The sequence below is a fragment of the Pogona vitticeps genome, chromosome 3 (genome assembly GCF_051106095.1).
Source record: "Pogona vitticeps strain Pit_001003342236 chromosome 3, PviZW2.1, whole genome shotgun sequence".
NCBI classification, from domain to species: Eukaryota; Metazoa; Chordata; class Lepidosauria; order Squamata; family Agamidae; genus Pogona; species Pogona vitticeps.
The window spans coordinates 102,934,292-102,962,054 of NC_135785.1; the positions used below are offsets into that span (position 1 = coordinate 102,934,292).

At 42.1% G+C, this 27,763-nt stretch overlaps 1 long non-coding RNA gene across 1 annotated transcript; it reads right to left on the reverse strand.

The window, feature by feature from the left end:
- Nucleotides 1-17: 17 nt before the first annotated feature.
- On the reverse strand, nt 18-27,763 carry LOC110085617 (uncharacterized). The gene is made up of 3 exons (XR_012085461.2): nt 27,289-27,763; nt 5,541-5,713; nt 18-2,096 (listed from the first exon to the last, which is right to left on the reverse strand). It is a non-coding gene; the product is annotated as an uncharacterized LOC110085617 (long non-coding RNA).

Sequence of the window (27,763 nt, forward strand, 5' to 3'; positions counted from 1 at the left end):
GCTGGAGAGAAGGGAAAGAGGGCTGATCCTTAGCTTTATTTATTTTATTTTATTTAAAATATTTTTACCCTGCCTTTCTCCTTGAAAAGGTCCCAAGGCGGCTCTCGACAATGAAATACAATATTTAAATTGAAAACAATAAGTATGCAATGGTGGTTAACATCATTAAAAGGCAATATTTAAAATTACAAACAATGAATAAGCAGGCATCTTACATTATTAACAGACAATATCAATAAGTATACAAAAGATCAATAAGTATACATTTTTTAAAAATGTCACTCTGAGAAATGGAAAACACAAAACTGGAAAACACAAATAGTATTAAAAATCCAGTCAAAGCAGTAATGCATAACAATCTATCTAAAAATCATCCACAGATAGCTGGTTACTGAGGAAAGGCTTGCCTGAAGAGAAAGTTTTTTGCCTGCTTGCAGAAGGATAGAAAAGATGGGGCCAGCCTGATTCTCTGTGGGAGGGAGTTCCAAAGTCTGGGAGCAGCAACAGAGAAGGTCCTCTTCTGTGTCCCCACTAGATGCACCTCTGAAAGTGTCAGAACAGAAAGAAAGGCCTCTCCTGATTATTTTAACACCCTAACCGGCTCATAATGAGAGATACAGTCTTTGATGGCTTGGATCCAGGCCATTTAGGGCTTTATAGGTTAAAACCAGCACTTTAAATTGAGACTGGTAACTGATCAGCAGCCAATGGAGCTGCTGTAACAGGGGGGTTATGTGGTCCCTGTAACCAGCCCCAGTCAGAAATCTGGCTGCTGCACTTTGGACCCATTTAAATTTCCTGACACTTTCCATCGGCAACCCCACATAGAGCACATTAAAGTAATCTAGCTGGGAAGTAACTAAGGCATGTATCACAGATATATAGATTTCCCATCCTTGGCACTGCTTGAGCATCTTTAAGGCAGGAGTGGGAACCAGTGAATTGGCTGACTCCCTAATTCAAAATAATAATTAAAAAATCAGACCAATTCAGAGGGATTTGTATGAAGTTCAGAAGCACAGCAATATACAATATTTCATACTGGGTGTGTGGAAAACTGTATTGATCATTGAGCCTTTGATTGGCTAAGAACGACGTCCTGCGAAGAACAGTGATAATACAAATTACCGCTTCTGAGAAAATAGTAAAACATGTATATCACTGCTTTTGGAAGTGGATTCAGTAAAAGATGTCTCTGTTAAAATACGTGTCATTTATACAAGGCGGTGATCCTGTTCATTAGGAGTCAGTATTACTGTCCATAGGAAAACCTTTTTCAAGCTACTAAAGGAATGGAATCAATGTTACAAAGTATTTTAACAGGAAAGATGAGTGACCCCTTGCCCAGGCAAATGAAGCCAGAAGACTGAGAGATCCTCAGGCACTCTGCACGTTTTCTAGCCTCTTATTCACAACACTGGCCAGATTAAAGAACATAAGAAGAGTCCTGCTGGGTGGTATTAAAGGCCCACCTAACCTAGCTCCAGGAACTAGGATGGCGTTGTCACAGGTGTTAACATATCAGCACTGCTCCCATTCGGCTTGATTCAATCAACTGACAGAAGAGATACTGATAATGTGATCGCCTTCTCTATGAGCCTTCATAGAGCAGTACAGTACTGTATACCAGTTTCTGCAGTCAGGACAAGCTGTATGCCACACATAAGTGAGTAGCCACTCCAGTTCACCCTGACCCCATCCCAAACAACTATCTGCAATCATTGCCTCACTTTCCCTAGTGGTATAGCTAGCTCTGTAAGCCCCTTTCCTTATCTCAAGAACATTAAAAAGAGCTTGGAGCCAAAGCTGTGGGAATTTTAACAGGAATCACATCAACCACTAGGCAGTAACACCTTTCTCCATAGACAGCTTCTCTCGGGGACACACACATACAGAGACAGAGGGAGAGGGAGAGGGAGAGGGAAAGAGGGAGAGAAGGGGGAGAGAGAGAGAATGCAAAAAGCAAGATAATGTTTTCCTGATGAACTGGGACTTCAAGGATTTATAAATATGCCTCACAGTACATTTTGCATTACAAACTCCTCATCCCTCATACGTACAGTCCTCATGGCTTCCTTGACTCTCTGTTCTGTGACCTGGAAAATGTCCAAGAAGACAGGATAAAGCATAACTGCCCTAAATGTCAGTAGAAATCGCATCCTTTCTATTAGACTACTGGAGCACCATTCATTGTCCCAATGTTCCGAAGAATAATTCTTCAAATTGGCCTTGACAAAGACACAATAGACTAGATCATCCTGATGTATTATTGTGATAAATGTTTATGTTTTTCCTCATGTCTTAGCAACACAGCATTACCTGCTAGTTCGCAGCACACTGATAGGTATTATGCATCTGTGCGAAGTGCTTGGCATAAATCCAGATTGTTTCTCCTTTCATCTTACAAAGGCAGACACTCTCATCACTCTGGCACTACTTAATGGCTGAAATCATGTTGCTTGGTGTAGTTAGTCACATTGAAATAAGCCCACTGAATCAGAGGGCATTCTATGAGCCAATTTCTCCGTAAGTTCCATATATTAAAAAAGACCATTCTGGTTGTGACATTAGCATAAAGTGAACTCTACTTCATGGTTGAAATCCTGTTGCTTAGTGTAGTAAGTCATAACTAAAGTAGGTCCATTTGAATCAATGGAACTTATGGAAGAGCTAACTCACTAAATACACCAATGGGCCTACTCTAGTTGTGACGTACTCCACTATGCAACAGGATTTCAGCCACCAAACTCACTGAAAGAAATAGTATCAGTAAAGTCTGTATCTTCATTGTTCCTTTTAAAATGATTTTTCACTTATGTCCATTCAGTGTTTGTGTTAATTTGATAATCTTTGTAATGGGGGTCAGAACCCTTTGGCAATTTACACTTGCTAAAGGGAAGTCATGTAAGTCTCAGCAGCAAATTGGCATTCATTGATGAGGTGCTGGTTGCATTTCTGGCATGCAATAAATCTAGTGATAAGGTGCATACCCAGAAACACAACCACCAGCAGCTTATTGATGAGGAGCAGTTTCCAACCAAGACTTATGCAATTTCTCTTATGCCAGTGCAAATCACAAACAGAATTCTGCCTATAGGATCAATTGCATCTGTTTTAAAATTGGCATTAGCAGGTACAGTACATTTAAATTGCACCATACCCAGCAAGAACTGAGTTATGAAGAAGCAGGACCCTTTTTCTTTGCTACTGTCTTTTCAGCTGGGGAGTAGTCACTTATTTTTTCCAATGCAACACCTCCCCAACCCCCACACACTGTATTTCAGATTGTGATGAAGGATACTACCACAGCCAAGATGGATGCCAAATAGAAGAATACACCCCATTCTGCAGGTGGAGGGATTTAAAGGCACGCGTAGATTAATGCTGAGGTACAGTCTTTTTGTTGCTGGTTTTGTTTACACACTTGGGGTAACAGACATGGGTCCCCTTATTCTACAGCCAATCAGAAGAACAACAGTGAGCTGAGAGAGCCTCAAAAAGTGTTGTTGTTTTTGTTTAGTTTTAACTTAATTTCACCAGACACAGTATTGCAGGGCAAAGGAGTTATCATTCTCACAAAGATTTTTTTAACTCTCCCCTTCCCCCAAAAATGAATAATTATTTTTATAATTAATAATTATTTGTAATTGTCATCTGGGAGAAGCCCCTGTGGGATCCCTGCAGCTACATGTGATTAATGGGCTGAACTTTCCCCATTCTTGAACTAAAACACAGAGAAACCTGAAGCCAGCATGCATCTAGATGTGCAAGGGGCCAGCAATACTATTTCTGTAGACACACATGCAAAGGACAGACCAAAACTATACAACCAAAATTCCCTGGCAAAACCTCAACAACTGAGAAAATCTACCGTTCAAATATCCTGTTGCAATTTGCCCCAAAACTTCATTTTATCATCACAGATCAGCAACATTTTATCATCACAGATCAGTGCAGCCCTAAACAGATCAGGAAGGGACAATTTGGCCCCACTCCAAGCTCACCAAAGTTGTCTTAGGAGTCAAAACAAAGGAGCCAGTGTAGTTCACTGAATAGATTGGGAACAGTAGAGTTTAAGTCCTTTCTCACGTATGAAGTTAATTGGACAGCCCGAACATGTCACTGTTTATCTAATTAACCTACGCTGCCCTATTGTGGGTTATTATTCATAGCATCCTTGTTTGTGTTGTCGTAAATTGAATTTTTAAAAACATTTTAATCTTTGTTTTTGTTTGATTTATTCTTAATTCGGTTGGATTTAATCTATTGTTAACCACTCAGAATAGTGCCTTGCACTAATGAGTGTGGTATAAAAGACCAATAAATAAACAAATAATTGTGAGGATCAAATAACTTGTTCCTGATGGAATTCATATGGTATGATCATTGTGGATGGGTGTTGATCTGATATTTCAAGGAAGAATGGGATACCCATGTGGTAAATTGACTGCTAAGCTAAGGATGAGAAATGGCAAGGTTTAAATTTAGAAGTGTCAAGAATCACAAAAGAGGATTAGCTCAGCAAATAAATGTTTAGGATAATCATTTCCTCAAGTCTTGGTCACAATCAGTGTTTCTGTAGTTAAGGCACAATATTCTGTGAAATCACTGCAGCTTCTTGAGGCAAAAAATAAATTTGCATCTAAATTGGGAATAGTTCTTTCTCACAAAAGGCCACTGTAGCTTGTCTTGTACAAACATGACTGTATCATTTAGTGTTTATCATCTGCCTAAAATCAACACATGGTAAAGATGCTGAAGGTTTTAGAACTGATTCTGCAGCATGCCATATGTTGAAACATTGATCCAACACCTGCAATATCAAGATGAAGAACATATACTTCAGCCTAAGGAACAATTGAATTCTCCAAAAACCCTCCGGTTTATGACTGTGGGAAATTATGCTTCTATATGCACAATTCAAAAACCCAGGATGTGGCCCTATATTACTGTACAATATTGTGCCCACATTGCCAGTAGGAAAAAGGATGCCAAATTTTACAGAGCAAAGGGCAGTCTGAATGTTGACAACACCAATGGCAGCAGTCAAGATGGTCTAGAGCAGTGGTCCACAACCTTGGGCCTCCAGATGTTCTTGGACTTCAACTTCCAGTTGCAGTCCAAGAACATCAGGAGGCCCAAGGTTGGAGACCACTGGTCTAGAGCAGTGGTTCTTAACCTTTGTTACTCGGATGCTTTTGAACTGCAACTCCCAGAAACCCCAATCAGGACAGCTGGTGGTGAAGGCTTCTGGGAGTTGCAGTCCAAAACTCCTGAGTAACCCAAGGTTAAGAACCAGTGGTCTAGAGGATACCCTTCTCTGCTCATTACCATTCACACTTGTTGAAAAGCTGCCCTGACAGTTGCTTTGTCTTTGGGAGAGAAGTGGTGAACTGGTGAAAAAAGGGGTCAGTTTCTGGGATTTTCCTTTGTATGGTGAATGATAGTGGTTTGGGGCGGGGACTCCTGTTCAACATATTGACCATTAGTCTGTGGAATGTCTCAGGGTTCCATGATTTCCCATATTATTTCACATATACCTGAAAAACTTGAAAGAGGATGTCCAGAATTTTGTGGTCTGGTACCACCAGGGTCCTGATGACACACAACTCCATCTCCTTTTTAAGATCTTCCATGAGGCCCTTTTCTCAGTCTCTCAGGCCCCACTGTGTTGGTCACCAGCATGCCATGTGGTGCAACATTGATCCAATACCTGCAATATCAAGAGTGAAGAACGTAGCCTTCAACTTAAAAAACAATTAGGAGACCTTTTCAAGTAGCTGTTCCTGTAAAGTAGGGCTGGACAACTTTTTTTATGGGATCAAGAACTATTTTTGTTGCTGGACAACCAGTAATCCTCTCCTTTCAGGTCTAGGCGATGATGGTATGAGCAGAAGCCACATCAGTTATCCATCACAACTCCTCCCAACAAACATGACTAAAATAATATGGGGGTCACAATTTGTATGATCCATGTTTGTCTCCTAGTTCTCCTTTTTCACTAACACAGGCTGATTGGCGCATAACCCAAACTATATAGGAGTTGCTTTAGTGACATATGACTTAATAAACCTTTGTAATCAAGAAAAGACAAGAGATTATTCCTTTCAATATGCCCATCTAGAGTCTCACTACACATGGCTTTCAAAAAGCAATACTGATTCTCCTTTCTATGCATCTAGCAAGGATTTACATAGAAGGATATGACATGAAGGTGTTCAACAACTCTGGGAAAAGTTAGTGTTTTTGGAGGATTCTGGAAGTTATAATCCAAAAAAGTAACTTTTCCTGGATCAGTGTGACTGTCCTTTCGGTAAACTCAGACATAGTAAAGTCCTGGAGGAAGAGCAGTATGTAAGGATCTCATGATCTTTTATGGCAAGCAGCAGCAACAAACTCACCAAGATGAGTTTTATCCACTTTCATCTTGTAAGGAGCAAATACCAGTTTTCTCACATTTTCTCCAATTGTTGTCAAGAGATATAATTGGCTCCTCACATCTTATTTTCATAACAAACTTGTGCAGTAGAACAGACAGAGGGAATGTGACTGGCTGAAGATTACACATGGGTTTTGTGGGTCAAAGGGGACTAAAACCCATAATTCCCATATCCCAGGTTAACACTCTCAGCACCACACTATTACATGATCCACACTGATAAAACAACAGTTTAAAAAACCTGCATATGGTTGAATCTGTTGCAAAGTTTTGAAATTCTCATAAAATTCCCTTTTGCTATGCAGTAGAAGTACAGATACTCACAGAGGAGAATAGCTACAAGTTCCCCAGAGTTTATCTCTTTCTAATTAATTGCTATTAAAAGTTTCAATAAATCACACTGAGGCATCTGTAGGAGAAAAAAATAATAAAAAATCTTTACTTATAGTTGCTTGAACTTATAGACTTGTATATACTGCTTTCTTTACTGCACACATCCTTAGCAATCCAGTTAACAGATCAACAGCAAACAAAGAGACTAAAGAGAGTGAAAAAGCACTCAGAAGTTATGTGTGGCTCTTTTTTAAAAGGCTGGGAGGAACTAGAAAGTTAGAGTTGGAAAAACAGATAATCACCCCAACCCAGAAAAATCCCTCTCAAACAAACTACAGGCAGCATGCGAGGTTGCAAATAAAACTCTAACAGAATCCAGTAATATCCTTCTACCAATAGTACAGACATTACTTGTGGACTAAATGTCCCCCTCTTCATTGCAACTGCCAGCATGCCCTCCAGAAGGTTCTCATGCAGCTCTGGGAAGATGGAGATGGAGTGGACATCAGCAGGAGAAGGAGACAGCTGTTAGGATTATTTGGAATGTAATCTTCTAGAGTGCAATGGCCCATTGACTACCTAAGACTACCAATCTACATATATAGTAGATTTTAAAAAAGACAACTGGGGGTAGGATATGAGGGTTCTCATCTACCAAGCCTTCCCCACTGAGGGCAGATCATCTGTTATACACACGGGTGCTGTCTTCCAAAAAAAAATTTAGACTCCTGTGTCATGAACACAAGCATCACAGGACATTGGACATTGGATTTAGTATTAAGGGCAATCCAATAGGCCTTCAAGAACCTTTCATGTCCATTTTCTACTTTGGTTCATTATATCCTAAGTAAAACGTTAGTATCTGCCCACATTTATCCCCATGTACTGCAAAACACACTGGAACTATCACTGATCCAGAAAATAAATGTGTGCCTTGATTTCAATTACAATTTGCCCTCACCAATTAAAACTGACCCACGCGCCAGATAATTAATTGAAGTGTGCACTCTTCATGAAAATGCCTAAACATTATGGCCGGAGTCCTGTTGGAATCATGCAACATAGCTTGGCAATCATGTAAGCAGCATACCCAGTCTTGCTGGTTGATTGTTCTGCCCTCAGGCACTCCTGGACACACACACTTGCTCAAGTGCCCGGATTGACAATGAACAGACAGAAAAATGCAGATACGGCATAGGAACAGATGTTGAAGACTTGATCACACTGACCTTCATTGCAAACAAACAAACAAAACTTTTAAAATAATAAATTCAGTATTATTTCCAAGGCCAGCCTTACCGTTACTCTAGTAGCAGATTGTAGGGTGTCACGAAAGGACAAAGAATTGTTACTTATTTCAATGGCAGCAATTCGTGTTGTTGTTTTAATTGCTAGGGATCAGAAGTAGTGGTGGAATTATTTGCTTCAGATAGCAAAATAATGTAACTGGCTTTGTATAATATATACCTTGATGCAGATAGCTGGAGATGTTCTTTGTTGCTCTACTTCAAGCCACAAAATATGCAGAATACACCCAGTTCAAGGTACTGTACCTCCTTTATTTATTTATTTATTTATTTATTGGATTTATATACCGCCCCATAGCGCTACAAGCACTCTCCGGGCGGTTTACAATTTTAATTATAAAGGCTACACATTGCCCCCCCAGCAAGCTGGGTACTCATTTTACCGACCTCGGAAGGATGGAAGGCTGAGTCAACCTTGAGCCGGCTACCTGGGATTTGAACCCCAGGTCGTGAGCACAGTTTTAGCTGCAGTACAGCGTTTTAACCACTGCGCCACGAGGCTCTTTAAAAGCAAGCCCAGAAGGTCTCTCTGCTAGTAGGTCATCCAAGGCTTTCAATTTAGGGCAATTAAGTCCTGCATCTTCCTCTTTTTTTAAAAGATATTTTTATTCATTTCATAGGGATAGGGGTTATGGTACAAATAGGAGGTCAGATAAGAATGGGGTAAGGGTAAGAAAAGATAAAATTCCAGAGAGCGAAAAGTATTCTTACAGCCGCTTATACAATTGTATTAAAGATGGAAATCGTGCAAAGAAAAAACACACCATTATAACAATTTTCCATAATATTTATCATTACTAATCTTCATTTTCTTGGACTTTCTCTTTCTTTTTATCTTTAAGTTTACTAGTTTTATAGGTTTAATATTATTCTGCCATCGTATATCTATTATTCTAAATTGTTTTATTGCTAAATCACTGTTATAACCATTAATATGTGTTTATTTTATCATATATTCTTTCACCACAAAATACCTTCTCAGTTTTAACAATGTTTATCTCCACTGCTCTGTCTCCATATTCTAACCAATATTTTGTGCCCCTATTATCATGTCATCTTTCGTTTTCCATCTTATGGACCATGCACCCATTCTTAAGAGCTTCATCCACTCCAGATATTGTCTCCTTTGCCTCATCTGCCACAGCATGTGTCCCATCATCTCGATTCTTCTCCCTTTCATATCAAAATTCATAGTAATTTGATGCATTTCCGCTGTTGACATCTTCGTAAGTGGGATTAACAAATTGGCTTTCCACTGCACTGTATCTTCACCTTTTTCTTCTAGAACCTTTTGGGTTTTAAGAATAAAATTATCTGTCTTTGATTGTGGTTTTAAAAAGTTGATTCCCCGTTGCAGTTTCACTTCTTTCTCTGTGTTCACCATCTTGACTATAAATTCCATTTGTGTCCCAGGTCTTTAATTTGTTCAAATACGTAGCTGATCCATCTCTGTTTTCATCTGGTGCAGTCCATTAAGTATAATGTTCTGAATATTCTTGACGATGTCTCAATGTTCCATTATCGGAGATATTATCTGGATTTCTTTCCAGCAGGTAGTGACCACAATAGTTATTCACAATAATAGCTTGGGGCAAAAGATTGACAGAAAGAAGGCCTTTGCCCAAGACTGTTTCTGGCTGCTTCACAGATTTAAATCCATCAGTACTGTGCCTCGTGGTGCAGTGGTTAAATCGCTGTACTGCAGCCAAAACTGTGCTCACGACCTGGAGTTCAAATCCCAGGTAGCCGGCTCAAGGTTGACTCAGCCTTCTATCCTTCCGAGGTCGGTAAAATGAGTACCCAGCTTGCTGGGGGGGCAATGTGTAGCCTGCATAATTAAATTGTAAACCGCCCAGAAAGTGCTTGAAGCGCTATGGGGCGGTATATAAGCAGCACGCTTTGCTTTTGCTTTTTTATGGTTATATGTCTGCAATAAAAGAAGAATTGGTTTTTTTCTCCCTCCCCCTTCCTCCTCCTTTCTGTTTCTCAGCCAAGCCGCAGATGAAGGGGGGAGTGTTCCCAGGTCTGGCCAGGTACAGATCTAGTCACTTTCTCTGACAGATTACACCTAGTCTCTTCATTGTATTAGGTCCTTAGCAGTTCCATATGTAAAACAAACCACTTACTTCAAGTTTGGTCAAGATGATTTTTCCAAAATCCTTCTGTACTTTTCCACTCTCTGTCTTGGGGCATTCACAGCTTTGTGCCAAAATGGTGCCTTCTCAGTTTGTGCTTTTGAGATTGCGACTTCAAAGAGAGGCCAATCCAGGGATCTCCCGGGTCACCCCACCTTCTCAGTCAGATTCTGTTGCTTGAGACTTTCACTTCTCCTAGTAAAAGTCCTCCCCCCACCCAAAGATGAGGGGGTTGAAAGTGAGTGGCCTCAGTTTCAGGAGCCTCTTGAAACTCGGCTGATCTCGCTGAAATGAAGCCCCGCCTTCCTGCCTCTTTAAAGTAAGGTGGCCTGCCTTATGAGAAGAGAGAGCGAGAGAACATGCACCCACAAAAAGAAGATAAAAGAAGCCAGCAACTTGGATCAAACTGCATATGCTAATTTACAGGTGCAAATGCAAAATCAGAAAAAAAAATGTTTAAAATTTAAACATATTGGGAAAGATTCTGACTAGGTTATCTATTTGCCTGCTCAGTGTGCCATGGTGCTCACTGGGAAGGTAGAGCTTCGAGACTGTCTAGGTTCAGGTCAGTGGCGCCCAAGATAGGAGTGTGCACGGTGTGTAGCATATCCTAGGAGTTGTTGTTTTGACTTATATACAATAGGACTGCAGTATCTGCAGGAGATCGGTTCAAGCCTCTGGCCCCATGGATGTTGAAAAAACACTGAAAAGCTCAGTGGCTTAGGTCTCTGGCTGTGGAGCTAGGGGCTGGGAGTTCAGTTCCCCACTGTGCCCTTGAGAAGGGCAGAACTTGATGATCCATAGGGTCCCTCCCAGCTCTGCAGTTCAAAAGTTGTTGTTGTTGTTAGTGCTGGTGGTGGTGGTGGTGGTGGTGGTGGTGGTAGTAGTAGTAGTAGTAGTAGTAGTAGTAGTAGTAGTAGTAGTAGTAGTAGTATTCAAAAACACCAGGCACAGTCGAAATTATAAAAACATTGACTGGTATTATATAACAGATACAAGTTGTAACAAAAAAACTAAGTATCTGTTAAATATTGGCGCAGTCTCTATGCTGTTCCTTATATTGCCATTTTTTTTGCAGCTCTGATGGTGTTATTTCTGAGATCTGCATCTGCTTATAGTATTGTGTGAAATTTCTTGATATTGTTCCCAAAGCCCTGATGACTATAGGAACCAATGAAATGTGTTTCTTCTGCTTCTAAGTATCAAATTAGAAATGGGGATAAATATAAAAATGAATCCGTTTTTCTGATGTATATAGCCAATTCGTCATATATTCATTGATCCGTATTTGTAAAATTTTAAATCAGGACTAATATGGCTTGATGATTATTTCCTAGGTTTTATTTGTCAGTCTGTTCATATTTGTCTATATTCGATACCCCTTTTGGGGGCCTCTCTGAGCTTGCTGGTGCCAATTCGAAGCTCTGGCGAATCAGGACAGAGATCCTGGATTGGCATGTCTGGCAGCCAATACTGCTGCTGAAAGATGTACAGTGGTATCTCGACTTACGAACTTAATCTGTTTTGGAACGATGTTCGCACGTCGAAAAGTTTGTAAGTCAAAGTACCATTTCCCATTGAAATGCATGGGAATGGAATTAATCCGTTCCACCATTTCAAAATTTAAAAAAGGCAGGGGGAAAGGGTTGGAAATTCCAATTCCCCGCTCTTTCTCCCTGCCTTTTTGGCTTCGGAGCTCTCAAAGGACTTGCTCCGATGTCGGGGGAAAGCCCTTTGAGAGCTCCGAAGGTGCCAATCGTGGTGGCAGGGACCCCCAGGGAGGTCTCCCAGGGCTTGCCCGCCACCATGGGAGACCTCCTTGGGGGTACCTGCCACCGTGATCAGTGCCTTTGGAGCTCTCAAAAGGTTTGCTCTGATGTCGGGCGGAAAGCCCTTTGAGAGCTCCAAAGCCAAAGAGGCAGGGAGAAAGGGCTGGAAATTCAAATTCGCTGAAGAAGACCAGAGTCTCTTCTGCTGCCTTTTGCCTCAGTGCCCCGAAGGGGCCCAAAAGCCTGCTTTCCAGCTGCCATGTGCCTGAGTGCCCGATGCTGCTGCCAAGTTACCTCAGTGCCCCGATGGGGCCCCACAACCTGCTTTCCGGCTGTCAACTACCTCAGTGCCCGACGGACCACCGTTACTAGTACCTTACCACTGAGGTGGTGCCTATTTATCCACTTGCAGTTACATGCTTTCAAACAGGTTCCGGCTCAACACCCCAACACGACTTGACCTGAACTGTCAGGGCATGGAAGCATCAACCAGGCCGGTCCCAGACCCACCCAAAGACTGTCCAGGTGTTGCCCCATCACACGGCTTGAGACTGCAGAGTTTATTTTGTGCCAACAACAACCACCATCCCTTTTCTTCATCAATAACGAAACAAACAAAACCATCGCATGGTTTCAGACTGCAGAGCTGATCTTCTGGTTTTCCAAAGCTGTCCTCCTGGCTTCCCCTTGCACCGAGAGCTCAGCTGACCCAAGCCCTTTGTGGTAAAAACAGCATACTTGACTGAATAATTAATTCTTTCTGGAGGCTTGTGCTCATCCCTCTTGCTCATCAATGTTGAAGATTTCTGCCACTACACACCCAACGGGCAAAGCCTACTTTGGAGCCAACTACCTCAGTGCCTGATGTGGCAACACACTCTGCGTTGCTGCTGGCAAATTCCTCAGTGCCTGATGGGGCAAGACACGGTACTTTGCTGCTGCCCAATGGGGAACACACTCTGCTTTCAGTCCCATGCCAACTCAGTAGGTAGGCGGAAGTTGGAACAAACTACCCAAACGAATTAGCCCAGCTCACCAGCAGCCCTGAGAATTAACCGCTGTAGTAGCACCACGGTTGGGATCTGCCCCATCCAAAGCCTGTCTGCGTGTCATCCGAATGTGCCAAGAGGGCCATCTAACCCTCTTGGCTGGCACACCCAGAGCCAATCCCAGCACCCCTGAACAAATGAAGAGGGCCGTCCAGCTCTCTTGGCAGACCCAGGCTGAACAGTAAGAAAAATGAATAAATAGTTGCTCTTGTAGAACTAAAGTGTGCAAGAGCAAAGTGTTGGGTGAAGGCCATAATGTGCTACGACAGAGGGCTGTCTGGCCATGTTGGGACACCCAAAGCCAGGCTCTGCCCCAACCAAGCCTGTCCAGGCGTCACCCCACTGCCCCATCACACGGCTTCAGACTGCAGACCTGATCTAATTTTTCAACCCATACCAAGACAGCCAGCCGGTCCAAGCCCCCCAAAACCTCTGAGGACTGTCTCTGTTGTCAGCACACACAGTTGGCAACACTTTGCCAACACTTTGTTGGCAACATACTCTATGTTGCTGCTGTCAACTTCCTCGTGTGGCGAGCATGACTAGACATGGAACACTGATGCCGTTAGTAGAACCTTCCCAATGAGGTGGTGCAATTCATCTGATGGTGTTATTGTTGCTGCTAATAAGTGTTGCTTGCCTTCTTTTGTTTTCAAAAACAAACAACACACCTCCATAGCCACCTTTTGCTAATCTCCAACCAGGCCTGTCCCTGCCTCACCCAAAGCCTGTCCAGGTGTCATCTCATTGCCCCATTGCCTGGCTTCAGACTGCAGAGCTCATCTAAGCCCCCTCCCCAAACTTCTGAGGACTATCTTTATCATATTCAGGCAGTCTCAGCAGCCATGTTGCAGTCCCTGATGCATGCCTCTGTCAAAGGGACATCTCATTCTGCTGGGGCTAAATATAACTCCCTCAATGCCATGGGCTTCTGTGCTGTGTGTCTTGGGGGGACCCAATTTGTGGGTGAATAACTCAGAGTTCTGATATCCAATCTTCACCAAAGTTGGCAGGCGTGTTAGAGAAAGACATAGGAAGCTCTGTTGTGATTCTGGAAGTACAATGGAACCTCTACTTAAGAACTTAATCCGTTTTGGAATGGTGTCCTTAAGTTGAAACATTCTTAAGTTGAAGCAAAATTTCCCATAGGAATGGACTGAAAACCAATTAATCCGTTCTGGCTGTTTTTTTGTTATGTAGAGGTGCGTTCGTACATTGAAGCATTAGTTCCCATAGGAACTAACGCAAAGCTGGTTAATACGTACTCTACCACTAGGGGGAGAATTTTTTTTTTTAACCTAAGATGACCTAAGGTTAAAAAAAGAGCAGGAAAGGTTTTTTTTCCTGTTCTTATCTTGGATTTCTGTTCTCAAGTAGAAGCAAAATTTAGCAAATGGAGCTGTTCTTAAGTTGGATTGTTCTTAAGTAGGGACGTTCTTAAGTAGAGACCCCACTGTACCTGGTGGGATCTTTCCTGGGATGGTCCTCTTTGTGACTATATAACTCAGGGATCCATGATCCAATGCTCACCAAACTTTCAGGAGTTGTAGAACAGCGTCTGATTTCCAGCAAATCTGGTGTCTTTAGGCCATCGGGGCCAGTGTTACAGCCATTTAAAATGAAGATGATCGATGGATTGATTCATTGATTCGTCGAAGACTATTTGTATATTCATATTCGTTGATCCGTTAACCTTGACGAGTAACGGATCAAAACAAATTGACATTTTTTTTTATTCATCCCCACCTCTATATCAAATGCATTGTGTGATCTGTGTCTCTCTCTAGTGGCCAGTTCAGGCAAATACATACTGGAAATAGCTATAAATAGGTATTTTGGGGGTTTTTTATTTAGTATTTTCATCCAGCAGATAAGTGAATCAGAGGATACTTATCTGGCAGATGGGGAGGATCCTACTGTACTGCCCCATAACCAAGTTGTAAACCACTAAAGCACTCTCTGATCATTTTACAACATGAGCATGGAAACAACATTTTGTCCCCAAGCTGAGTACTCATTTTACTGACCTCAGAAAGATGGGAGGCTGAGTCAACCTTGAGTCCTGAATTTGTCTGGATCAAACTCAGGTTGTGAGCAGAGGTTTGACTGCAGTTTAACTACTGCGCTTCGTGGCTCAATCAGCTCCCTGGCATTTATTGCACTGTAACATCTGTAATCAGTTTAATCTGGTGAACAAGATGGGATTTAATTTGTGCCTGGAACAAGTTCTGGAAAGTGTTCTGAAGTGCAATGTGCTGCCTTCTGAGCATATGGATAAATATTAAAGATGCCTAAAAGTGCATCTAACCCTTTCTCTCTCATCGTTGTGAATTCAGGATAGCTATCCCTATACACTGACACTGAAAAAGAATTTTAAGTCTAAATCAGAGGTTTTGGCAGATGGGTATATATTATGCATGTGCATATGTAGAGCTTCTAGCAGATTCTCTCCTTCCCACAACATTTATTCTAAAATGTTTATCTGTAGGGAGAACATCATGATAGAAAAATGCATAAGCCATCATTAAAATCAGTTAGGAAAACTAACAGAGTGGAATGTGTTCAATAGGTGTCAAAAGATCTCACGAATAACAACATAATGTCCCATCCAAAGGTCTTCCAGAGCAAGAAACACTTGATTTGACTATCCAGCAAAAGACTCCAAAGAGCTACCCACCCAAGACACCGTAGAATAACCTGTCTATGAGCATGAAAAGGAGGGCATGTGGTCTGGCAGACCACATGTCCTCTTTCTCATACAGGTGGCCAAGTTTGTGTCCCTAGCATCCCAGGACCCCCATTAAAACAAGCAGTTGGCTTAAAATGTCCCCTTGTGCCTGCTAGGGGGCGTAGGTGCATTTTTACCATATTTGGAGGTCTCAGCCCTCAGGGCCTAACACATACCTCAATTCTTTAATAAAACATATATTTTCCCCACTAGAAGGAACAAAGGGGCTATTTAAATTAATCCTCCCATTTCTGTCAGATCAGTGTTTGTGTGGGTGGTAGTCGTGGGAGCAGGTGTGACCCCCTGCAAGGACTAAGGTTGGTATCGGCAACCTTTGGACCTCTAGAGATTACCTCAACCTCTGTATTGACTTCAAACGGCAATTTTTAGAGCATTGTATTTTTAATTGTATTTCAATTGTTTTATCTTTTAAACTTTTTATTGTATTCAAATTGTTGTAGGTCACCCAGAGATCTTTGGGTAGTGTGGGTGGCATAGAAGTTATAAATAAATAAATAAATAAATAAATAAATAAATAAATAAATAAATAAATAAATAAATGAATGAATGAATGAATGAATGAATGAATGAATGATAATATTAAAAAAATCAAAAGAACAGCCTTGTCTGAAGATCAAAAGGCATGAGGACACATGTTGGATTATATGGGACTCTTCTTCCCATGTGCAAGAGTATGCCACTTAACCCTACTCATCAGGACAGGTTTTAAAAAGAGATGAGGGAAAGTCATTGATGATAAAAGGGTCAGTGGCTAATAGTCATTTAGTCATTGATAGTTTGAATCTCCGTTGTGCCTCCAAAGAAAGGCACCAGCAAAGATCACCCAGAACATGTGCATGGCTGAGAAGGTTACATACTTGCGATGTGTGTCACCCGAGTGAACTGCACAGTCCCAGTGCACCACCGGAAGAATGGACTTGCAAGCCAGTTCTGAGTACTACCTACCCAGAAAACCTTGTGTGGACCCGAATCGACTTGATGATAGGTCAACATTATCATGCTTTTGATATCTGGGTAAGACAAGCTGTTGCAGTCACAGTCTATGGCCTTCCCATGTGCATTTGGCTGGCTACTATTTGAGCAACATCTTGAACTCAAGAGTCCTGTGGTCTGAATCAGCACGACTCTTACTTTCTGATGCCACATTTGAAACCCTGCCAATGCCACAGAACCTCAGCAAGAGTGGAGCTTTCCCGATTTTTAAAATAGGGTTCCTCCGGGTTGTTGTTTTTTGTTTTTGTTTTGTTTGTTTGTTTTTTGTTTTAGTGAAAGCATGATGTGGGAAATGAAATGTCAAGGAAGGGAGTGGAATATGAACCTGAAGGAGCATCAGCATGGCCCCCAGAATAAAAGCTTGTTTTTAACAGGGACGCAGACTTGGTGCTTGGGATTTGTTATCTAAGACTTGGACTTCAGCCTTGATACCAAAGACTTGCCAACATCCCTGGTCTCTCCCACCAGCAAAAACATTGACAGGGCTGCATTTTCCAGGGATCTAACACAGACAGAGCACTGCCTCATCTACTACACATGTTTTCTCATTCAGCCTCAGGAAGGGCTTTAGATCACTCTGTAAATGTCTGATTGCTCTCAGCATCGAAGGAGGTATGAAATATTCCTAAAGCAGCCCATTTCAATTGTGTAGCTCCTTTTGGAGCATTCTGTCAGAGACACAACTAGATATTCGGGGGGGGGGGGGAGTGGCGGGAAAATCCATTTCAGATCTTTGACATAGTTCCACACTCAAAAATGTTTTTACATCTGACTGGGGTGGCCCAAGATATTCTGTTGCCTGATGCAAAAGAGAATGTGGGTCCCTTTCCCATTCCACATACAAATGCTAACTGGATATGTGGCCAAATGCTCCTTCTTCAACACTGGTCATGGGATAGTGTCCTTCACCACATTTGAGAGTACCAAGTTAGCTTAGAAAATGCACGGGGCACTGGATACACACCTCTCTCTTCCCACAATGAGGGAAAAGATGGGGAGTTCAGGAGGTACAGCTGGGAGGCTATTGCCACTGCCTCCAGCATTTGATGCCTTAGTGGGGTGTCTCACTCTTCCTAAAGGTTTTGTTTAGTCGTTAAGTCATGTCCGACTCTTCATGACCCCATGGGCAGAGCACGCCAGGCCCTCCTGTCTTCCACTGCTTCCTAGAGTTGGGTCAAATTCATATTGGTAGCTTCAGTGACACTGTCCAACCATCTCGTCCTCTGACATCCCCTTCTCCTCCTGCCTTCACACTTTCCCAACATCAGGGTCTTTTCCAGGGAGTCCTCTCTTCTCATGAGATGGCCAAAGTACTGGAGCCTCAGCTTCAGGATCTGTCCTTCCAGTGAGGTCCTAAAGGTAGCTCCAGTTTAATATTAATATCTGTGGGACTGTGGTCTTACTTCATACCTGATTGTTTGCCTTAAGAAGTCCTTGGGGAAAGATGAGACAAGGACACAGAAGCCAATCTCCAAACTTGAGACAAATTTCAAGGGAAAACTGATCTCTTTCTATACTTTGAAAACCATTGAGACAGCATTTTTTTTAACATTATGCAACTGTAGGTTTAGGGTAGCTTAAGGAAAGGACCTTTAATGTCCAGCATTGTTTAATTTAATATATGCTGTAGACATTATGAGGCAAGGTTTTCTTCCCAACCTTTCTGTAAATTAGCCTGGTCCTACAGAGCTGAAGAGTAGCACACAATGTCCCAGAATCTGGGGAAGTTACAATTCTGGACTACCACTCTCTGAAACTGCAGACTAGGAGGACCAGGATAACCTTTCCACACTCTGCTCTCGCATCAGCAATCAAACAACTGTAGAAAGCTTTCTTTGCTCTTTCTTCATTGGAAAAAAAAACCATTTAGAAAAATATAACTGAGAATGAGTGCCTAAATTATTTCCTTCCCCCCCCCATCGCCTCCTTCTCCACCTAATGATTTTTCCTTTTTTGTCATGTCTTTTTAGATTAAAAGCCTGAGAGCAGGGTCTGTTTTTTATTAATCACTTATGAGCTGCTCAGGGAGGCCTTTTCTGGCTGAAAAGCAAGGCAAAAATACCTTAAATAAATAAATATTTTTTGAAAAAGCATTTGTACACTGCCCTCCAGCCACACAAAAAGGGATGGGAAAAGAGAATAAGAGATGTCTGACAGACATGTTATGAAGATCATATAATGTCCAGCCGGAATGGAAACTGGATGTTCAAGGTTGTAAAACAGGCCTTTGCAGACCTCCAGGAATCGCCTTAGAGACTCACACTTCCTCACATGGCTGTAATGCCGAATGGCATTGTTGGATTGACTCAACATGGTCTTAGCTTTTAGGAGTCTTATTAGCATTGGATCATTTGTTATCACTCCAGCCATTGAAGGTAAGGTTTAGTGGGCCCAGATGATACCATCTAGTATGTCCTAGACGAGGGATTGGTCCAATTCCTGTTTCTCTACCTCAGAGGGCAATTGACCTTGGCAGGTGGGGGGGGGGTTACAGCTAATAAAAACATCAGTATATGGAGATAGCAGTTCCTCTCTGCTGCCATTTCTGTTGCTTCTGTGAGGTAAGTCATTATAAAGGGACAAAACCTGCAGGTCTTCAGATTTCTTTCTTTCTTTTTTGAGCTATACCTCTTACCAGACCTCACCATTAGATGAGATTACTTGGATCTCATAGGGACTAGTGCTCAACAATATCTAGAAAGTCATAGGTCCCCCTGCCCTCTTATATTTAAACAAATCTAAGCCTCAACATACACATCAAAGGAAAATGTACATTTTTCTGCTATCAAAATATTTTCCTTCCAAGCATGTAATTCTTGAAAGCTTTGAGCAATCAGATTTGCAAATGAAGCACATGTTTATCTTCTAAGGATCAATTTGGAAAGCAAGAGCAAGCAGATTTCCAACATGTGGAACATGACAAACTCAGTGCTAAGATAAATTGGTGTTTTTCAACTCAAAGTTTAAGGAACCCTGCTTCTAGACACTTGCTGTCTGTACCATCTAGTTTGACCCTCAATGCCACAATAGTATGAAGGTTTTCAGATTCTCCTGTGAAGAATTCTGGAGGACACAAAGATTGCATCTCCATGTAGCATTTTTGTTCGTCCTCTGTCATGGGTGCATTTTGCCAGTAGACTGGCATGTTACTCTTTTTTGGGTGAGCTTGTGGCAAACTTTTGCATCAACTCACATATTTCACTGTTTCCTGCTCAGGCCTCATCTCCATTTCATTGATGTAATTTCTGAGCACTGAGACACACCAACAGATCTTGATGAATCACACCCCACAGGAAGAACAAAACAATAAAGTGATATTTTAAATATTGCTAAGCATAGTAATGCATAAAACTGATGGTGGGCTATGAACACTCCTGTAAAAGACATTTCTTGAAATGTTGTGCCCTTTTAAAGAACATTAGAGCACCTTCTCTGCAATTTTCTGAAAAACCCATAGCGAGAATTGAGAAAATACATCTGAACTTTTCTTACAAGAGAAAGGAGAAGAACAAGTGTGTGTGTCTGTGAGGGCTTCAGGGTGTCCTAACAGGAAAATGGAGTAAGAGATAAAAGTCAGCAGAAAGAAAATAATTAACCTACTGTGTGATTCATAGGTTATCAAGCCATGGTATAATAAGATTCCAAACTTGCCTCGTGAGTCATATCTTGATCTATTGAATCATTTTAAACAACCTTTCAAACACATTTAAAAATACATTAAGATATACAATTTGCTCAGCTTCCATGTAAAGTTCCATTAGATTTTTTTTCTTTTTTAGTAGCATTTAAAGTTTACTTCCCCTTCATGGATTGCTGCCTTGTTGTGGTGAAGGGGCTTGAGTAATTCAGAGAAGCTATGGGCTATGCCGTGCAGGGACACCCAAGACAAACAGGTCACAGTGGAGAGTTCTGACTAAATAGAATCCACCTGGAGCAGGAACTGGCAAGCCACTCCAGTATCTTTGCCAAGAAAACCACATGAACAGAAAAAAAGGCCAAAAGAGATGACACTGGAAGATGGGACCCTCAGGTCGGAAGGCGTCCAACATGCTACTGAGGAAGAGCGGAGGAAAATTTCTAGTAGCTCCAGAGCTAATGAAGGGGTTGGGCCAAAGCTGAAAGGATGCTCAGCTGCGGACGTCCCTGGAAGTGAAAGCAAAGTCCAATGCTTCAAAGAAAAATACTGCATAGGAACCTGGAATGTAAGATCTATGAACCTTGGTAAGCTGGATGTGGTCAAACAGGAGATGGCAAGAATAAACATTGACATCCTGGGCGTCAGTGAACTAAAATGGACGGGAATGGGAGAATTCAATTCAGACAATTATTATATCTACTACTGTGGGCAAGAAGCCCGTAGAAGAAATGGAGTAGCCCTCATAGTCGACAAAAGAGTGGGAAAAGCTGTACTGGGATATAATCTCAAAAATGATAGAATGATTTCAATATGAATCCAAGGCAGACCTTTCAACATCACAGTAATCCAAGTTTATGTACCAACCACCAATGCTGAGGAGACTGAAATTGACCAATTTTATGAAGATTTATAACACCTTCCAGAATTTATAACACCTTCCAAAGAAAGATGTTCTTCTCATTCTAGGGGACTGAAATGCTAAAGTAGGGAGTCAAGAGATAAAAGGAACAGGTAAGTTTGGCGTTGGAGTTCAAAATGAAGCAGGGAAAAAGCTAATAGAGTTTTGTCAAGAGAACAAGCGGGTCATCACAAACACTCTTTTCCAACAACACAAGCGGCAACTCTACACATGGACATCATCAGATGGACAATACTGAAATAAGATTGATTATGTTCTCTGCAGCCAAAGATGGAGAAGCTCTATACAGTCTGCAAAAACAAGACCTGGAGCTGATTGTGGCTCTGATCATCAGCTTCTTATAGCAAAACTCAAGCTTAAACTGAAGAAAATAGGAAAAACCACTGGGCTACTCAGGTATAATCTAACCCAAATCTCTTATGAATACACAGTGGAAGTGAAGAACAGATTTAAGGAACTCGATTTGGTGGACAGAGTGCCTGAAGAACAATGGATGAGGGCTCTTAACATTGTACAGGAGGCAGCAACAAAAACCACCCCAAAGACCAAAGAAAAGGAAATGCAAAAAAGCAAAGTGGCTGTCCAACGAGGCCTTAGAAATAGCAGAGAAGAGAAGGGAAACAAAATGCAAGGGAGATAGGGAAAGTTACAGAAAACGGAATGCTGGCTTCCAAAGAATAGGAAGGAGAGACAAGAGGGCCTTCTTAAATGAACAATGCAAAGAAACAGAGGAAAATAATAGAAAGGGAAAAACCAGAGATTTGTTCAAGAAAATTGGAGATATTAAAGTGCAAAGATGGACATGATAAAGGACAAAAATAGCAGGGACCTCACAGAAGCAGAAGAGATCAAGAAGAGGTGGCAAGAATACACAGAGGAATTATATCAGAAAGATTTGGATGTCTGGGACAACCCAGATAACATGGTTGCTGACCTTGAGCCAGACATCCTGGAGAGCGAAGTCAACTGGGCCTTAGAAAGCATGGCTAACAACAAGGCCAGTGGAGGTGATGGCATTCCAGATGAACTATTTAAAATCTTAAAAGATGACACTGTTAAGGTGTTACACTCAATATGCCAGCAAGTTTGGAAAACTCAGCAATGCCCAGAGGATTGGAAAAGAGCAGTCTACATCCCAATCCCAAAGAAGGGCAGTGCCAAAGAATGCTCCAACTACCATACAATTGCACTCATTTCTAATGCTAGCAAGGTTATGCTCAAAATCCTACAAGGTAGGTTTCAGCCGTATGCGCACCTAGAACTCCCAGAAGTACAAGCTGGATTTCGAAGGGGCAGAGGAACTAGAGACCAAATTGCTAACATGTGCTGGATTATGGAGAAAGCCAGAGAGTTCCAGAAAAACATATCATTCTGCTTCATTGCCTATGCAAATGCCTTTGACTGTGTGGAACACAACAAACTGTGGCAAGTCTTTAAAGAAATGGGAGTGCCTGACCACCTTATCTATCTCCTGAGAAACTTATATGTGGGACAAGAAGCAACAGTTAGAACTGGATATGGAAACACTGATTGGTTCAACATTGGGAAAGGAGTATGACAAGGCTGTATATTATCCCCCAGCTCATTTAAATTATATGCAGAATACATCATACAAAAGGCTGGACTGGATGAATCCCAAGCCGGAATTAAGACTGCCGGAAGAAATATCAACAACCTCCGATATACAGATGATACCACTCTGATGGCAGAAACTGAGGAGGATTTAAAGAACCTCTTATTGAGGGTGAAAGAGGAGAATGCAAAAAATGGTCTGAAGCTCAACATTAAAAAAACGAAGATCATGGCCACTGATCCCATCACCTCCTGGCAAATAGAAGGGGAAGATATGGATCCAGTGACGGATTTTACTTTCTTGGGCTGCATGATCACTGCAGATGGTGACAGCAGCCACAAAATTAAAAGACGCCTGCTTCTTGGGAAGAAAGGGATGACAAACCTAGATGGCATCTTAAAAAGCAGATACCTCACCTCGCTGACAAAGGTCTGCATAGTCAAAGCTAAGGTTTTTCCAGTAGTGATGTATGGAAGTGAGAGCGGGACCATAAAGAAAGCTGACTGCCGAAGAAGTCATGCTTTTGAATTGGGGTGCTGGAGGAGACTCTTGAGAGTGCCCTGGACTGCAAGGAGATCGAACGTATCCATTCTGAAGGAAATCAACCCTGAGTGCTACTGGAAGGACAGATCCTGAAGGTGAGGCTCCAGTACTTTGGCCATCTCATGAGAAGAGAAGACTCCCTGGAAAAGACCCTGATGGATGTTGGGAAAGTGTGAAGGCAAGGGGAGAAGGGGACAACAGAGGACGAGATGATTGGACAGTGTCACCGAAGCTACCAACATGAATTTGACCCAACTCCAGGAGGCAGTGGAAGACAGGAGGGCCTGGCGTGCTCTGGTCCATGGGGTCACGAAGAGTCGGACATGACTAAACGACTAAATAACAAGACTCATTTTGAGATTCTTTTCTAATTCTGTGTATAGAGTTGTGCTTGCTCTCTAACATATAACGCTGTGCTAGGTATAGGCTGTCTGTAGACAGAGCAAATAGGCCATGCCTCTTCAGACGGTAATAGGGTAAGATGCTTCCTGCTCTGCTCAGACTACAGTTTGCCAGGAGTGCTAGGTGGACCAAAGCCAGAGCCAGAAGCCAGAAGCATCCTGGCAAAGTGTGTCCGCCACTGGGCTGCTGGGGGCTTGCCCACCCCATAGACTGACAGCAGCAGCAAGCTAAAGTGCAGATTTAGAGATAAGAGAGCAAGAAGGTGAGATTTACTCCCGAGTAAAAATGCAGAGCATTGCAATGCAGCACTCTGTAACAAGAATGAAAAAGGGGGATTATGGCACATTATTCAGTGAAAAAGAAATATGCATGCTAAATGCATGCATCTAAAAAAAAATCCACATAGACACGATCAAGCAGAACAGCAGTGTTCCATCCTTCCTACTGATGGATTTATTGAACTAAATGATAGATGTTATTGACCTACATGTGAGATGAATTTGATTTTTCCTTTAGAAATAATCGCACCAGAGTGTTAATGCTTAAATCCACTGCCTCCCACAGTTAGGATCAATGCACTCTATTATTCGAAAGAGATGCTTAAAACCTTCCTTCTCGCTGTGGTGTAGTGCTAGTTAATCAAAGGGTTCACCACAACAGAATTACTTACAATGATCCTAATCTAATCATTTCTGCTGGGTGAAAGAGCTCTGCCAGTCGCACATTTCCCTCTTTGAGCCTGTTTTCCAAGCAGTCAAGGAGCCCTTCACAGATGAGGCTGGGAATTTCTGAGGGCTGAATTCCACCTGCAAGCCAGAGTTTCCTGGAAAGCAGGCCAGGCCTTGATGAAGGCCCAAGAGAGGTTGCAGGTGGGAGTGAAGGTGGGAGAACAGTCCTGGCACAAGGCACCATGGATCTAAATGACCAGGAGATAGATAATGTGGCTGAAAACATCAACCAGTTCCAGAAGTGGCTCCTGAGAATCAAGAGAGTCAGAGGCAGAAAACTTATGTGGTCCAAGCTGGGCATGTGGTCAGATTCCAGAGGAGGCACGGGACAGTAGCAGGGTGAGGCAAGCAAGCTACATTGTATATGGGTCTCTGTGATTGCCTAATGTGATGAGTTGCTTAAGGTGGGGGCCAACAGAGACCTTGTAGATAACCCGTCAGTAGAAAAGGAAAATCCTTGAAGGCTGATGGCCTGTGAATTTCATAGGAAGAGCTTCTCCCATTTCTCAACAAAGCAGCTTTCTTTATTTGATGGTTCATCTGGCCATTGGGACGCAGCATGCGATTCCTCGAAAAACTGACTTCTCAGATGGGGAAATTAGGCCCATATCAGATGTCTCTTTAACAGGGATTTATGTGGAGCTCTGATGATGAGTTACCTATAAGCTCTCTTTCTGACCCGAAACAGCTGCCTCAGAAAACTGGGATGACAGATAACAGATAAGTCTGTACACAATTGTGGTGTGTCTTCTAGGAGCTGGTAGGGAAAGCTGACTGTATTCAGGATGGAGTTTCAGCTTACCTTGAGCAAGTCATGGCTCACAAGGCTGGGCACACATCCCAGGCCTTATTGATGTCTATTTGCCGCCACAGATGAATCTCAAGGCACTGAAGAAGCCATCCTCTACCTTTCCCTCTGGAAAGAAAGAGGATGTTCTGTTCTGTGCTGTACATTAGCAGGGACTGATGTTACAGGAAGGCATTCTGGAATCTGCTTGTGTCATAGAGAGCCACTGTTGGTTGCCATCAACAAAACTGCCCATAGCAAAATCAGCGCTGATGGCAGTGCTAGCGCTAATGCGCTCATCGGAATCCAGAGCCCCCCCCCGCCCATAGAATTTGCCAGCCCAAGCGAACCAGCCAGAAATCTGGGCTCTGTACTAGCTGAATCAGAATCAGATTACTTTCAGGGGCAGTACAGAGTGTCTAGGAGCCACTTCCCTGCCAACAGGCCCTTTGGGGGCTGCACAGACTGCCAAGAATGCAGAAAAAGTAAAAAAGAAAGAAAGAAATGAGAAGAGGCTAGGGGTCCATTTCTACTTTGGAAAAAATAGGTTTATGGGGACAGTTAAATGGTGCATTGAGGCCTTTTTTATTAATGCTCTAGCGCCCTCTGTTTTTACATGATTAGATGTTATGATTTTATATTAACTATTTGTTTAATTTATGTGAACTGCCCAGAGTAGTGTTGTGGCACTAACAGGTGCAGTATATCAAATTCAATCAATCAATCAATCAAGTCCTTTTTAAAAAGTGAATTGTCACCTCTGGAGACTTCCAAGAGCTGCAGTTCACTATGTTTTTGTGGAACATGACAAGGTTGGGACAGAGGTTAGAGGCCCAAAAACCGAGCCTTTCGAGATTGGCACATGCAGGACAAGGCCGCCACTTTGCCCACTGCATCATTACAATCATAGTCCTCTGCCAAAGCCTAGCGCTGATAAATTTTTCAACAAATCTCTGAGGTACCAGGTAAAGGAAAACTGACAAAAGTGCTATCCTTTTCCATTATTTGCAAGCACCCACCATGAACATGCAGAACCATGCACATGGAGATACTTATTGCATATAACAAAAAGACTGAGGTAAGTGGAAATGGACCTGGCCACAAAAGCTCACATTAAAATATAGCTTTTAAGGTGCCATAATGTATTTTGGTGGCGCTGTGGGCTAAACCGCAGAAGCCTCTGTGCTGCAGGGTCAGAAGACCAAGCAGTCGTAAGATCGAATCCACGTGACGGAGTGAGCTCCTGTCGCTTGTCCCAGCTCCCGCCAACCTAGCGGTTTGAAAGCATGCAAATGCAAGTAGATCAATAGGGACCACCTCGGTGGGAAGGTAACAGCGTTCCGTGTTTAAGTCGCACTGGCCATGTGACCATGGAAAGATTGTCTTTGGACAAAAGCTGGCTCTATGGCTTGGAAATGGGGATGAGCACCGCCCCCTAGAGTTGAACACGACTGGACAAAAATTGTCAAGGGGAACCTTTTAAAAAAATGTTTTTGTGTTCTTTATTTTATTTTTATTTTGTTTTGCCTGATATACTAGCAGAGACTAACACGGCTACCTCTTCTAAAGCTGATCTAGGTAAGCAGCTGATACATGGAAGATACCTGGCTAGCTTTTTATAGGTCTCACGGGGCCCACGAGTCATGCAGCAGAGCCTTGAGAAAGAAAACTGGATACAAACTATTATTTACTTGTGGTAAATGTACTGTAAATTTGTGACTGTCTCTTTTACAGCATAAAAAGCTAAACTGGCAAGACGCAACATTTAACAGGGTGCTTTTCTTCCTTTGCTGGAGACATTTATGTTGAAAATGCATTCATAATTTAATTGAGATAAATCTCCACACCTGAATAGTCTTGACAATTCAAGAAAAGGAAAGGGGAATTAAATGGGGCGCAGAAGGAAGACAGTTCTTTCCACCTACCTGTTCAAAGCAACAGAAACAGTCCTGCATTTTCTTTGATTTAGTAGATTTCACTTTTCTGATAGTTTCAGTTCATTTTACAGAAACAAATTTAATGGAGTACTGTTGTTTAAGCTGAAAAGTCTTGCCTTTTGCTGAGGACCTCTTTTCCCCACAAAGCTAACTTCAATTTCAAGATAGTATATTGGTTTAAAATGTTTAGCTGTGAGGAAAGAAAAGACTGATATTGTAAAGGGGACATCCTGTTGACTCCCTCCCCTCCCCTTCCTTTTTGTGCTGTGGTAGAAAAGGCCACACTTCTAAGAAACTCTTCACTTATCTGCACCTGGTCTTTTGTGATAACAGTTGATGGTAGCTACAAAAAAGCCAAAGAACTGCCTGAGTCTCCTGTAAAACATGATTAGCAAACACAGCAAAAACATTTCCAAAATAATTGTAAATCCAATCCAAAAACAGACTCCCTCCATCTTCAGTT